Raw genomic sequence first — 16,363 nt, 5'->3', positions numbered from 1 at the left:
ATGTGGAGGAAGAAAGGAGGTAGTTTGGAGTGCAATCAGGGAAGAAAGGTTTCTATGATGGGTGATATTTCAGTAGCAACCATAGTGAACTCCAGGCCAACGGTTAGCAAAGGTAAATGTCACGAGGTTCATGGAAAGCTTGAATACTACAAAGAAGTTAGAAAAGAAGATAGTGGCAGGATGATGTTGTAGAGAGAGCCAGGGAACAGATGACAAGAAGAACTTTGAACTTTTTCTCAGTGTACAATGGGAAATAATTGGAGCACTTTGAAAGGGGGTGTGTCATGATAAGAAATACACCTCAAATGAGTCATTCTGGCCACTGAGAGATTAATAGATTTACAGCATGCATCAGATTGTGGAGGGCCTTAAAGAGCATGGTAAGACATATGAAATTTAATATAAATGTCATTAGAAGCCAAGAGAATCATATAAATAGAGTATGGAATAATCTTTGTAATTTAAAAAGGTCACATGACTTGCTGTGTGGCTTATACTTTTTAAGAAAAACAGGCAGACCAATTAAGAGAACATTTAGTGGCCCAAGTAACAGAATTTAGTTGTTTGGAAAAGATAGGTGAAAGAGGGTGTAGTAAGAAATGGATGGTTTTGAATATTGTGAAGGCTGAGATACAGGAATTTGATAGGATTGGTAGGGGAGTCTGAGTGAGTCTCCCTATATGTTCCACACTGGCCTGCAGATTATTTTGAGTTAAAATCAATCAAAACCCAATAAAGTCAGAAAGAAGTGTTTTTTGTTTGCTTGCTTTTTTTTTTTTTTTTTTTTTTTTTTTCCTTTTTTCTCTTTTCTCCTTAAAGAGATTCAGATAGAAAAACCTGCTTCAGGAAGGGAACCTTATCATAATTACCTTAATAATATTCACCTTAGCATTAAATAGAAAAGGTCCAAGCAGGAGCCTCTAAACTGGCATTCCCTGTGTCCCATTGTCTCTGGGTTGCCTAGCAGGAATTTGCCACTTTCTCAGCTCCCTGAGAATTGCCTATTTGCCCCCTTTGAACCCCAAAACCCATCCCTCCACTTTCTCCTTTGTCCAAAATGACACATATACCCAATTTTGCCTCACTGTTTTTGGAATTTTCATGCTTAGGTGAATTCCCTGTGTGCATGTATAAAAATCTGATTGTCTCCTATTAATTTGCTATATGACATTTGAATTACTCACCCAACCACAACTAAAGAGGTAATGGAAAAGATTTCCTGACCCTGACATTGAATATGTGATTTATAAGAAAGAGCACAGTCAAAAAAAAAAAAAACAAATACAAAAAACTGCAAGCTTTGGTGACTGAGTAAATAGGAAATTGACAGTAAATGATTACGAAGGCAAGGACTTTGGAGGTAGAGGCATGGGGAATCAAGCATTCTTCTTCAGATATGTTGAATTTGAAATGCTCTTAAGCTTTCAAATTAGAATATGGATTTAGCAATTGTATATACACATACATGGTTTTATTTAAAGGTTTACTCTGAAGAATGTAAGTATAGAGTCATTAGGAAGAAATAGATGGTGTGGTATTAGATATTTCTCATCCTCTTTCCCTGGTATATGGTAAAATGGCACTTCTTAGCTCCCTTATGGTTAGTTAGGGCCTTGAAAATAGCTTTGAGAGGAAGCTATTTTAGGTGGAACCATTTAACTTCAGTCTGAGGGCCTTAAGAACTCTATTTTCCTGCCATTATCTTCTGACAGTTTCCCAGATGATGGCTGCTCCATCTGTCTGGGTCCCTAAATGAGAATGTATAGTATAACTTCCAGCTGACTCACAGCAACATAGCAGGGATGAGAAATCAACCTTGCTCTTTTAGTCTCGTGAAATATAGTAGTTGTTATTGTAGCATAGCCCAGCCCATTCTGGATAATACAGAAATGACTAAAACCATAGGATTGGATGGCATCATGTAAGGAGTAAGTGTAGAAAGAAGACAGAAGAGGTCCAAGGATTGAGCCATGGGGCATTCCAACATTTACTAATTAGAAAGAGAAAGAGGATGACCATCAGGCAGAGAAACAGTCTTTAGGTTATTTGTTCATTTAAAAAAAACAAACATTATTGGTTTTAGAATAGTTGCTTTGCCGAAACTGGTTTGGCTCAGTGGATACAGCGTCGGCCTGCGGACTGAGAGGTCTCAGGTGCGATTCAGGTCAAGGGCATGTACATTGGTTGCGGGCACATCCCCAGAAGGGGGTGTGCAGGAGGCAGCTGGTCGATGTTCCTCTCTCATCGAGTTCATAGCTCTCTATCCCTCTCCCTTTCTCTCTGTAAAAAATCAATAAGAAGAAAAAAGAATAGTTGCTTTAAATTTTTCAGAAATTTAATAAAAACATTTCCCCTTTAGGCAGAAGGCATGAGGGGGAGAAGAACACTCATTTAAAATACAAATTATAGCCAACTATAGCATGCATAATCTGTTTGCAGTTTAAACAGATTCTTTTGAAACATTTTCGACTATTGAGTCTAGCGCACATTCACATGACAACCCACTGCTCCCAGCCCGTGTTAACTCCGTTTCCTCAATAGCTTTAATATTGGGCTGAACTTTGTGGCAAAGTGTAGCTAATCAGGGCCCAGTATAATTTAGTAGTATTATTAAATGTATTTGACAAGTCGATCATTGGACTTAGGTGGCTTTAATGCTGTGTCGGCTTACTTACAGAAGTACACCAAAATATAAGCTTGTAAATGCCTCAAGGTCACCAAACAAAAATGCTGAGAACAACCAATCACAGAGAGCCAATCACAGGGCTTTAAGCTACAGCCAATCAAATAATGTCCTTTCTTTGCTTCTTCACTTTCTCTATTAAGTCTTTCCCCTGGCTCCCATTCGTGGAAGATTGCTCCTAACCACATCCGGTTTGGCACTGCCCTCTTCCAAACTATAAATGTTCAAACAAACTCAAAGTTTTTAACATGCCAGTTTATCTTTAACAACAGATACCAGGGTTTTTACCACATATCCTATTTTGTTCATCGCAAAGTCATGTTTTTCATGGCAAAGTCATTTTCTTTTCCTTAATTGGATTACATATTCTTGAACTTCAGTTTTCCATGAATATTGGGTCGTTTGGAGTGCCAGGTATTTGGTGTCTGAACGATAGATGAGATAAGCAAGCACGCTTACGTAACAATGTGCACATACTCACGTGTGCACACACCCGGGCTAACTACTGGAACTCTGTAATATACTGCACACTGAGCAATGTATAAACTTTGCTGTCCTAATTGTATTGTTCAATACATGACAGGCAAAAGGTAGCTTCATGTGTCTTGATGACAAAATAAAACAAAGCGGCATCTATAACACCTTCCCCTGTTAGGCTTAAAAGCTTCACAGCAAATGTGAGAGTGACTGGTTTCCATCAGTGATAGCTATTAGCTTCATTTATAAATGTTAACTTTGAAATGTTATTCTACTGCTCTTCTTCCATACAGAAAGCTCATTTCAACACTGCCATAATTCAATATATTAGAAGACAATTTAATCTATACTTATGAATCCAAATTCCTGTTAAAAAATTAACTGCCTATGATAATACTAATGGAAATAGCACTACTGAAATGATTACTGCATCAACAAATACATTTTTAACATGGAAGGCTTATGCTGACAGGCACTGACAATTGTGTCACAACATTCCCCTCTCCCTGGCAAGGTGAGAGCTTATTTTTGACTTTAATTTTAAAACAAGCCATAATTTCAGAAACATTGGCAAATTTTGAAATGAAAGAAGTTTTAGTCTGAATATTGTCCAATGTTTTCTCTCCTTTCATTGCTAAAATGGTTTTGGTATCTTTTTCCCTGACCCCATCTAAATGAGGTAGTTTAGCTCAAAGAGAGAGGGATAAAAGAGCAAAGGGACAGGGTAGAGAGATAAAGGGTAAAGAGACTAGGGACAGGGATGTTGTGAATAGAGGGGGATTGATAACAAAAAGATTAGGCAACAGTGATGAGAAATTTGGAAGAGAGAGGAAAGGGTGACAGTGTAAATTGTCAGATATTGAATCTCTTTTATAGGCTTCTATAGATTCAATATCTGAATTTGAGAAAGTAGAGTCCATTTTGACTTATTTGAACTCTGCTTCTTATTGTATTTATTTTGTAAAACTTTATTTATTGGAGTTTAGGGTGAAAGAGAGAGAGAGATAGAGAGAGAGAGATCAATTTGTTTTTCTACTCATTTATTCATTGGTTGATTCTTGTATGTGCCCTGACCAGAGATAGAATCCACAACCTTGGCATATGAAAGATGAAAGAATCAAATAAATATTGTTTCATTTACACCAAGGTATTGTACATTGTTTTGTGTAGGAACACAAAATTAAATGTTAGGATTCAAGACCTTTGTTTTTTAATTTCAGGCATAAATGTGAATTTGGTAAATAGAATTATGTATATTAAAAATGCAGTTATGAGATGCTTTTTGTGAAATTCTTTTTGGAAACTATAAAGTTCTAATTAAACATTGGTTAAATGACAATAAATATGTAAAATTTTTGTAAAGAGCATTATTCCTACAGAGTTCAAAATAAAATATACCTATTATTATTGCTATCATCAGAGTTCCCTGTAGTACTATGACATCAATTATACAAAAATATGGTGAATGATGTTTTATATGATAATTTCTTTTTAAAAATAATATGTTTTATTGTTTGAGGGGGAAGGTTTAGAGAGAGAAAAGGGGAGAGAGGTAGAGAGAAACATGAGTTGGTTGCCTCCTGCACATCCCCTACTGGGGATGGAACCTGTAACCCCTGCATGTTCCCTAACCTGGAATCAATCTGGTGACCTCCTGGTTCCTGGATCAATGCGCAACCACTGACCCACACTGGCCTGGCAGATAATTTCTTTAATGAAACTTTTTTCTTGGTAAGTTTTACTAAGAGGAGTGTCTGAACTGTCACATTATCTCCTCTCTATCACAAATTGTTCTTCGGTTGATAGAAGGTATGTTGGAGTGCAAAAGCAAGAATTTAACGGCAATCATTAAAAGTATTACCCGGAACAAACTATGATACTTTATTTTTTATTAAGTCAGGATTTGTGGTGAAGGCAAAAAGACTATTCTAAATTCAACATGAGATGTGTAAAGATATATCCTATATTCAACCCACAAAAACAAAGGATGGGGGGACATTCTAAATTTTAACAGTATGAAGAGCCACAGATTCAAGTTACAAGAAAGTTTTGCTTATTTATCTTTTGTTTTTGCTTTAAACTTAGATTCAGATTTGCCCTTTCCCAGCACCCATATATGAGGAAATAGACAGAAACTCAAGCTCGGGACCTGGGCCAAAGTACCAGTGCAGGAAATGGGAATTAAATGAGGAGCCTACTGAACAGTGTCCTCTGGAGGCCGATGGGTCTAGTCAATATAAGGCACTGGGAAAGCAGGCAGAATGCTTTCGTGTTCTTTACAGACTCCTACGATTTGTAGGAAAAATTCTCCAAATATAGTTCCCAAGTCTGCTTAGTAACACATCAAGGCAGATAGGGAGAGAAAAATCTATCATTTCCAAACACTCCACAGTTCCTCTGGAAGAGCTGGAGGAATATCTTACAAAGCAGGAGATTTCTTAAAACACAGCTGTGCTTTACTCCAGTAGTACATGAGTAGTAGGAAACCAATGGGTTTGTAGTATTAAAATACTTAGGTTTGAATCTCATTGGAAGTCTGGCCTTGAACCATCTTTCTACTTGCTCTAATTAAAAAGGATGATACTTACAACAGAGGAGTAAATAAAATAATGTGTATTACATGACTAATAGCAAGATGCTATGCATTATAAATATTAACATCACTCAGTTTCATTGAGTTGGAATCATTAACAATCATATATTCAGGGCATCTGAAATAAATCTATCAATTTCCATTTCTTCATCCTGGAATATAAAATAAAACTATCTTTTAAGTAATAATTAACTTAGATGATATCCCTTCTTTTTCCTAGATCTCTTTACCTTTGGGGGAAAGTAAAAGAAAGAAAATATAAAGAACACATAATGAATGTCATTGTATCCTTTACTCTAACTTTTACTTCCCTCCTTTTGAAATGATCATTTCTATATTTATTTTATACATAAAAAAAAAGAGAGTCAATTTAAGTCCCCCGCCCCTTTCTCTCTCTCAGCATACAAGGTCATTAATTGCTATTGGGACCTTCATAAACCCTAGTCTGCCGATGGGGTGAAAACTCTATTGTTAAATGTATTATGGCAGGACTGTCTTTGGAGATTGCCTGCTTGATTGCTTTGTAAAGGCCCAATGGCACACAGCAATTAAAATCCATAGACCTCTGTAACCCTTCTGATGTTTTATGGGCCTTTTTGTGTCCTTCGGTGGAGTTTACCATTTGTGTATTTCCCGCTGGGTCTCTGTTTCAAAACTCTAAGTGGGATTATTTTTTATCCACTGTGATAAAGCTAGTCATACATCATGCGAAAGGTTAATGAATATTTTCAAAAGGAGCATATGTTTTAAGTAAGAGGGTGGAAGTTACAGTAAAGAAGTTATAGAAAAACGAATGGTATTTTCCCAATCTCACCAGAGTTAACTTCGATAAAGCTCACCTGTGATTCTTAAAGTGTCACTGATAAGACTGAAATAACCTCAAAAATGAAGAAAGTGACTTGAGTTCCCATGAAAAGCCCACTTGTGAATTACTGCCCAGAAATTTCAGTGTTCAATCATCAGGGGTATTACCAATGCAGGACAGATACATCCATTTATTTGCTATTTCATTGGAATGAAAAGTTCTACCTGATACTAGGAAGTGTCCAGATTGAGAAATTTGATATTGTAATAACCTGGGAGAAGCCAGAGAAAAGACCACCAGAGTGGTGTTAAGGAAAGCAGCCCAGCTGAGTATAAGCAAATGGCTCTGAAAATTCTCACAGTGCCAGGTATCTTTCTGCTCTCAGCACCACTATCAGAAGCTCCATGGTCCTAAAAATAAAGTCATTAGGCAATTCATAATGCTTTCAGTCATTTGCAATTATAATTGCTTTCTTTCTTTATATACCTTCTTTCTACCGCCCCTCCCCATTTTGTCACTCTGCTTCCCTGTGCTCTCACTCTCCCATATGCAAAGGGCATTTAGAAATCTTCATTGGAAAAATGATTTGTACACTTTAAAGGCAAATTGTTCAGTGCCTGGTGCTCTTTGAAGGAAAAGCATTATTGCACTTCAGAAAGAGAACACTGAGCTTCAGATTGTACTCTGCATGAAGCTCACATATCCTACAACTTTATAAACCATTATTTTAGGTGTAAATGGTAAATCTGAGAAGAGGACAAGTCCCTTATGAATTTTCTAAATCATGTTCTGAAAAACATTTTGTGTATTGTAGCTGGGAGAAAAGTGATTATCCCATCATGCGTAGGTGGTGTGGAAGGAAAAGAGGGTGAATGTAATGATAATGCAGTATTACTTAATGGACAGAGGACTAGTTCTTAATCCCCATTACCAGATGGTCACAGATCAACAGGAATAATTCAGCAACTACTATTTGTCTAGCTCCATGGGGTTCTTATCTACTTAAGAACACATATTGCAATGTGCTTTTTAAATATTACGCTTTTAAAATTTCTAAATATTTTTGCTTTTGAAAGTATTACGTTAGGTCAACTGCTTGAACTGTACTTGAACACTAGCTAATTTTTTCTGGATCTGAATTTTCTAAAGTACTGACCATGTTCTTTATGCATCTAGATAGCCTGTTATGCTTGTTTAAAAGATAAATTATTGGGTTTGTCACTTATATTGAGACTAGAGGTCTGGTGTACAACATTTGTGCACTCAGGAAGAGAGGAAGACCCTCAGCCCAGCGTGAATCCTTTAGCAGTCTGGGAGCCCTTAGGCCCATGGGGAGTGGCCTAAGCTGTCAGTCAGACATCCTTAGCTCTGCCACAGAGGCAGGAGAGGCTCCCATCTCTACCGCTACACTTGCCAGCCATCATCCCGGCTTGTGCCTGAGCAGTACTCTTCCTGTGGGAGCACACTCACCACCATGGGACAGCTCCCAGGTTAAGTGTCTGCCCCCTGGTGGTCACTGCATGTCATAGAGACCGGTTGTTCCACCCTTCAGTCAATTTGCTTTACCCTTTTATTATATAGGATATTTGAAAATATTCATTGAAGGCAATCTCCTCAGAAAGTCCTTAAGTACATAAAAGCATAAAAAAGTCTTGTTTTAGAGTAGTAATGATCTCTAAACACATGTAAATGTACCACCTTTATAAATAAACTAGAGGCCTGATGCATGAAATTCATGCCAGGGGCTCAGCCCTCACAGCCCCAGCTTTGTCTGGAAGGTTGCCTGGAAGAACATCTGGAAGGACACCCAGTCTAATGAATATATTATGCTTTTATTATTATAGATATGTGAATAAAATTCTCACTATATATTTGCATATTAGAATAGTAACAAAGAAAGCTTGGGGATTGTGATGAGATTATGTGATAGTGGAAAGTGAATAGACTATGACAGAATTTTGTGGGAATTAAAATTATGTTGCAAAATTTAATAGTTTTATGACTTTAGGTAAATACTATCACTTACCAGCTTAAGTTAAGCAATTTACATATTTTAAACATTGTCATATTATTGAGTATTTCTCAGTCTCAATTTCCTTATGTATAAAGTTAGTACATTACTATTTCTTTTGAGTAAAAGCCTTAAAAGTAATATTTAATATATAAAGTTTGTACTTAATTACAATTAAGATAGTATAGCAAATTTTAATTTTCAAAGTTAAGGTAGATATTGTAGCAGTTGCCTTAATGACTTACTCTAGACTCTAGAATCGAGGATTATTCCCTGTTGGAGACTATCAAGACATATTTTCTGTGAGAGAGAGACAATTCCTTTTATTTTAATGTAGCATCTTTGCCCATGGTGTACCTACATAATCACCCATGTTATAGTGCTCTTGATTCATGGACATCTGTGGTAGAATTATCATTTCAGATGTTGTCTCCATCATGTTAAATACTTAAACAGTGTGCCACAAACTTTTTTCCAACTATGACGCCTTCTGATAAAAATGGCGACTTTTGATAAAAATAAACATTTCAGGTCATATTTTAATAATATTTAAAAATAAAAGTCAATACATACCCTAATTAAATATAAATCAAAGCACATCTTTGATACTTCTCAGAAGGCAGAGTTGTATAAGATATGTAAACGCAATTCATAAAAGGGTAAATACAATTAGCCATTCAACACAGGTAAAAGTACCCAACCTCTCTCACTCTAATAAATAAATATGAAATCAATTAAAATAATATAAGTTACCTCTATTAAATTGGTAATTTGTATGTTCTTTCCATTAATTACATTATGATGTCTGAAAATTCCAATTATATGAGATCTAGATATTCAATGAGCACAATCTTTTTTAAAATCAATTTTATATTGTGTATAATCTTAAGAGTTCATATCCTTTGAATCAATAAATTATTTCCTAGGAATTTGTCCTAAGGAAATAGAGAAGCCTGAACACATGTACATAAATAATCATTGGATAACTTGCTATCACAAATAGGAAACACTTAATATCTAAGATTTGGGAGTTTTTAGATGTTATAATACCAATAGGATAGATAATTATGAATAACCATTAAAATATGTTTTAAAGGAATATTTATAAAAACTAAAAAAACAATAATGATATAATAGTGGGAGAAAGTGACTATGTAAACCATCTATACAGCATAACAACAATCCTATATAATAAAAGTCTAATATGTAAATTGACCAAATAGCAGAACAACTTGTGGAGTAATGGGTCACAGTGATGTGCACTGACCACACAGGAACTGCCTCCAGCCTGAAGGCCCCAGGCTAGCCAAGGCGGGTGCCAGCAGGGGGTCCCCCCAATCACCCTGCCAGTGGCCCTGCAGAGGGAGGCAATCAGCAGCAGCAGCTGCAGAGAGTGGGGCTGGCTGGCAAGCAGGAGGAGGTCAAAGGGCAGCAGTGGGAGGAGGGGATGACAAGTGGGTGGTACCAGGCCAGCCAAGGTGGGTGCCAGCAGGGGCCTCACAATCGCCCTTCCATTCACCCCACATATCTGCCCTGATCGCTGGCCAGGCCTAGGGACCCTACACATGCATGAATTTTGTGCACCAGACCTCTAGTTAAGTATATAAACACATAGATATAAAGAAAGCAATGATCCTATTTATTAACATTAAGTCACATTATCATTTTTGTTAAATATAGGTTAAACCAATAAACTATTATAAAAATGTGCAATCACTGATAACAATAGGCATTTATTTTCAAAGAAATTTTACTTATGATAAAAATTGGATTCCTATTAAATACAGTATAAGTAAAATATCTATAAAATATGTTTGATTTTTATTTACACTGGAGGAAGTTTCCTATTTTGATATTTTCCACTTAATTCTACCATATTTCCCACTTAATTATTATATACAAGCACTTGTTATAACTGCTATTGTATTGAATGAATTAAATAACTGAAACTCAGTTGTCTTATATGTAAAAGAGATCTGAGATGTGGATTAAAAGATATATAGAGATATTTAGAGCAAAGAAAGACACATAAAAACTTAGTACTTTAAAAATTTTTTTAAATAAGCAAAGCCACCTTTATTAAATCTTCCTTGTCTAGAGTAATCTGAGGATTTACTAGGATCCACCACAGCAATAACCACCACCTCCCCTTTTAGACAATAATAAAACATTATACCCTGCATTTAAAAGAGTTGCTGGTGTAATTCAGAACCCATTTCAAGGTTTCAAATGTTCTGAGTGGCCTGTGAGACAGTATCTCAGACTTGGGCCCACATTGTTCCTGTCTCTCAGACAATAGAATCATTAGCAATGAAGACCTAACTGCTGATTGCATAACTTCTATTAGAAAAAATCTTTGTAGAGACAGCATTTCGAAGAGAAGCTTAAAAATTGCTTGAACTAGTAGGAATTTCAGAAGAAATAAGTGATTCAAAGGAATATAATACCAAATGTGTCCTGCAGTCAGGCAGTGGAGATAAAAGGATCTCCTTTGACCTTGTGACAATGGTTATTGATTATCTTGTGATGTAAATGAATAACTGTAATTCCTAGATGCTTTAAATACTGATTCCATGTCATCTTTAGATTTCACAGATGTCTGTATCTGTGCTCATGTCAGTTTTAATCAATTTAATAGAACCAGAGAAATTAATATCCTCTAAAATTGTTCATGTTTTAACATGAATTGATTATAAATTTGTAAAACATTAGTAGGATTAGCAACAGTATTTTTATAACTGGATGATTTTTTACTTGGGTTATATTCAATACATTCAATATATTTCAATATGACCATATATACACTCTAAAGATTGGCTTCTAAAAATGCTGTTTCTTGGCTGTATTCATATTTCCTAAATCAAGTATACCACTACTCTCTCTATGCTCCTTCCTGCCTGTAAGATTATGTGATAATGTCTAATAGTGCTGAAAATGGATTGTATATTCTAAAATGTGTACATCCAGCCTACAAATCTAGTGTAAAGAATCTTTAATCTTGGCTTAATGGAAGACTACTGATGCTGGAACAGAGTGGATATACATCTGAGAGGAATCCCTGTTTTGATGTCATGGTTTCAAAGCAGATGACAGTGCAGATGATACGTCAGGTACTTTGATGAAATGTTTCTGGAATAAATAAACCTTGAATTTCTGATCCTTCATTTTCTATGGATAAAATGGTATCTACAATCAGCAGGGGGAGGAAGTGATAGTCTTTCTACAATTCAAAAACAACAGATATCAGGATTATAACCATACAATTTAAAAATCATTGTTCTGTTTATATGGGCTGATGATGAGGCTACAGAACTACTTACAGTTATAAAATATAGATATTATTTGTGCATATTATCGTTGAATTAATCATTAAGTGGGTTTCAACACAGATATATTAAAAATCTTATATATGTGTATGTAAATATGTATGAATCTAAGTGTATACACATACACACACATATGTGTACATATATGTATGTACATATACATATATACATACACACATCTATGTGTGTTTATATTTATAGAAGCCCAATGCACAAAAATTCATGCAATAGTAGGCCTTCCTTTCCCTGGCTGATGGCACAGGCTTCCCTCCAACACCCAAGACCCAGGTGGCTTCTCTTCAGCAGCCAACAGGCACCCTGAACCAGGCAGCTTCACTCTAGCCCTGGCTTCATCTAGAAGAACATCTAGAATGACATCCAGAAGGACATTGGTATAATTATCATATTACTCTTTGATTATTCTATATTTATATTCATAGTCATATTCATATTCATATTCATATGTATGTGGTTTTGTGAGCACATGCTCTCTCTCTCACACACTCATGCAGAAGAACTTAAGTGCCAGAATTGTCCTACAGGAGCATCAGTTACATTGTATTTTATAGAGCTGGATCCAATGGCAGCCCCATGCCAGATACTTTATATACATTGGCACATCAAACCAATATGGTCTAAGTGTGATAAAAAATTTTAAAAAGCATAATATAAAATTAATCTGTGTGATACACCATGAAGATAATATAAGAATCAGTGGCCAGGGAAAATTTAATTACAGAAGTAGCAAGGGGAAGCCCTATTATGACAGTAAGGCCTGACATTTGAGAAAGAACCAATGAAATGAAGAGCCAGGAGACTGAACTTTAAAAACAAAAGGAAAAAGACGTGTTCAGAGAACATTGTGGCAGGAAGGAATTTAACACTAAAATTATCCAAGACCAGCACAGCTGGCAAAGAGAAAGAGGGGAAAAAGACCTCAAAATGAGACTGGTGATATGTCTATTGGCAGGATCATACAGGTGCTTCTAAGGTATATTTAACAGTCTGGATTTCATCCTTAATGCTAACATGGAGCCATGGCAGCTTTTAAGTACAAGAATGATAGTTTAAATAACTGAATCTGGATATTGTGTAATGAGAGACCGAAGTAAGGTAAGCATAGAGTAAATGTGGGAATAACTGTCAAGAAACTACAGAATCAGCCGGGACCGGTTTGGCTCAATGGATAGAGCATCGGCTTGGGGACTGAGGGGTCCCGGGTTCGATTCTGGTCAAGGGCATGTACCTTGGTTGCAGGCATATCCCCAGTAGGGGATATGATCGATGACTCTCTCTCATCGATGTTTCTAACTCTCTATCTCTCTCCCTTCCTCTCTGTACAAAATCAAGAAAATATATTAAAAAAAAAAAAAAAAGAGAAGAAGAAAGAAACTACAGAATCAATCCAGGTGAGGGATGACAGTTGCTTTACTGAGCTAATGTCAATGGAAAGAGACTTTCCCTTTCTATTTCCATACATATTCAAGTATATTTGAAGAAAAAAGTTAAGAACTGGTGATGGGTGATATGGGTTGTGATAAATAATTAATGTGAAATAATAAAAAAAGAGTTATCTTCTCAGAAAACATTTCAAAATATAAATAAATTATGAGCCAAACTAAAAGGCAAATTTTGTTAAGAACCAAAGAAAACACATTTTTTCAAGGGTCTAAAATAAAGGTGTCCAGTGAGGATCAGACCTGTAATTTTTATTTTTGAGATTTAAAAAAATGTTTCAGAACTCATACGTTTTCTTTGATGATGCAATTTCAAGTATCTTTTTTTAAATGAGTAAACATGCAGGGCTTAGTATAGAAAGACTTGTTTAGCTTTTGACAATGGAATGTATTTATTGTCAATATATGATTTGTAATGATGAGGGAAAAATGCCTTTTAATGTTTAGTGTGTGTGTGTGTGTGTATGCGTGTGTAAACAGATTAGTAAAGTGAGGCATGCTTATTATTAAAAGTGAAAAATATAGAAAAGAATGAAGGATAAAATAAAATATTTATCATTTTACCATGTAAAGATAGCATTATTAATATGATATGTTATTTCTGAATATTCTACCACGCACATGAAAACATACACATGAACCCATTAATGCAGAGTGCTTGTGTGGAAAATAACATGGAATTTAGAATGAGGCAAAACTACGTAGAAATGCCAAATTGGCAACTTGCTTGTGTGTCCCTGAGAAAGTTACTTCGACATTTTGACCTGTCATTTCCTCTCTAAAAGGTGTGAAATTATGCTCAGAGTAATAATGTGGCTTGAAGCACACAGCACTGATACATGCAACACCATGGATACATTTAAGCAAAATATTATAAATGAAAGATATATAAATGAAAGAAGACTCTAAAAACCTCATTCTGTATAATTTTCTTTACCTGACTTTTAACAAGGTAACACTATAGGAATATAAAACAGAGGAGTGGGGGATGATTAATTATAAAAGAGTATGAAGTGATGGGGTAAGTGTAGAGGCCGGTGAGGGAGTCTGCAGTGGAATTGCTTTACTACTTCCATTTAACAGTGGAAGACAGACATTTTTACCTTTTCCCCACTCCTGACTCATGCAGTAAAAAACACACGCACAAAGCAAAAGATACTGTTTTTAAAAACGCACGTTTAGTCACAGAGAAGATTTATCTAACTAAAGGCTTGTATCCAGAACCTATAAAGCACTCTTCGGATGCAAAATCAAGAAAAACGACAAAATATTTAAATAGACACTTCAAAACACAGATATAAAAATAGCTAATAATCACATGGAAAGAGGCACAACATCATAAAAACCAGAGAAACACAAATTGAAATCACAGTTACTGTAACCAATAGAAGAGCAAAGTTTAACAGACTACAATACTAAGTATTGGTGAGGATGTAGTAGATTCAAAATTGCATACATTGCTGACAGAAATGCAAAATGACACAGCTATTTTGGGAACAGTATGGTAATATATACATTTATATTACCCAGCCGATTCACTTTTAGGTATTAACTCAAAAGAAATTATTACTCAAATTCATAAAATTTGTATGTGAATGTCTACAGAAACAATACTATAGTAATAAGAAAACTATAAGCCACCAAAATGTTCAGCTACAAAACATTAATGTACCTAGAAATAAGTTGACAACAAACTTCAAAATATTTTCAGAAAATTATATGGATAATGATACATGAAGGTCCAAGAATTTTGAAACAAGAAAAAAAGGTGTGACAATTTACTTGCTACTAAAATCTGTTAAAAAAAAAAAAAAGCCACATTTCTTATCGTATTACTGATGCAAGAATAGATCAAAATAGCAGTCAAACAGAATAGGGAGTGTTCTAAGAATGGTAGATTTCAAGAAGTGAGACCAGAAGCTCTAGAAGGTCATGAGTGTATGAAAGAATAGTGAGAATATTTATTCCACTATTTTAGACCACTTCCTGGTTTCAGAAAAATATTCTAATTTTAATTAGTTGTGGTATGTAATGAAAATAAATTTGTGCAAGTTGATAACATGTTAAACACATGTTAAACAAGAAGCCAAACATAAAAAAAAGCAACAATGCAGACCCAGTGCCAAGGTATTCATGACATGATGCAATCTAATTTTATTCAAGTACTAGGGGCCCAGGGCACGAATTCATGCACCTTGAAAGGAACTATGGACTGCAAGGTTGTGGTGGGCACAGGGGCAGGTCTCAGCCCATCCTCCAAGCCTCTGCCCGGCCCCTCTTGCCACAGCCCCTGATCTCATCTGCCTGCAGCCCCACTCTCATGGCCACTGCTCCCACACACTTATGGAACCAGCCCCACTCGCATCTGCTGATGGCACCAGTAGCTGGTGTGAGCGGTAGCTGTTGTTCTGATCGCCCCTCAGGAGCAAGGGGAGGTGGGAAAGTCCTGAGGGGCAATCAGGGCCGGCAGCTGCTGCTTTTACCCTTTGATGGTGCCTAGTGGTTAGGTCCAGTGCCAGGCACAGACAGCGTGTGTGAGCGGGGTCAGCATCGGCAGCAGGTGTGAGTGCCAGGTGGGACCATAGAGCATGGGAGCAAAGAATTTTCAGTAACCATCAGAGGTTTGCCTGATGACAGCAACTAGTGCCCCACCTTGGTCTGGCACCCCTGCTCACCTTCTCCATCATCCCACTGAATCCAATGCCACCATGTTTCACGCCCTGCCACCTGCTGCCAATGCCCGCGCACACTTCCTGGTGGTCAGCGCACATCATAGTGACCAGTTGTTTGGTTGTTTAGTTGTTCAATCTATTTGCATAGTAGGGTGATATATATATTTGGAAATTACCTATGACCAGGGCAATAATTGTAATTCCTCATATTTGGAGAAAGGAAACATAAACACTTTTTGTCGTTGTTATTATAGATTTAATTTAAAATAATTATAAAAAGCTTTGAACCTTTTAAAGTATAGATTTTTAAAGGGAAATTATTTTCCACAGTAGTTTCTA

The 16,363-nt window shown here is 36.1% G+C and overlaps 1 long non-coding RNA gene across 1 annotated transcript in view; it reads left to right on the top strand.

Annotated features, from left to right (window-relative positions):
* The window catches only part of LOC311630502, a 760,408-nt gene extending 759,613 nt beyond the window's left edge, over nt 1-795 (top strand). Inside the window, exon 3 of the long non-coding RNA XR_014796387.1 lies at nt 750-795. This is a non-coding gene — a long non-coding RNA (uncharacterized lncRNA). The remainder of the gene's footprint in view (nt 1-749) is intronic.
* The last annotated feature ends 15,568 nt before the right edge of the window (nt 796-16,363 follow it).

This window comes from Pipistrellus hanaki (assembly GCF_964339955.1).
Source record: "Pipistrellus hanaki genome assembly, chromosome: 11".
Taxonomy (NCBI): domain Eukaryota; kingdom Metazoa; phylum Chordata; class Mammalia; order Chiroptera; family Vespertilionidae; genus Pipistrellus; species Pipistrellus hanaki.
Note: the sequence above shows the minus strand (reverse complement) of the source record. Positions and strands in the feature narration are given on the sequence as shown.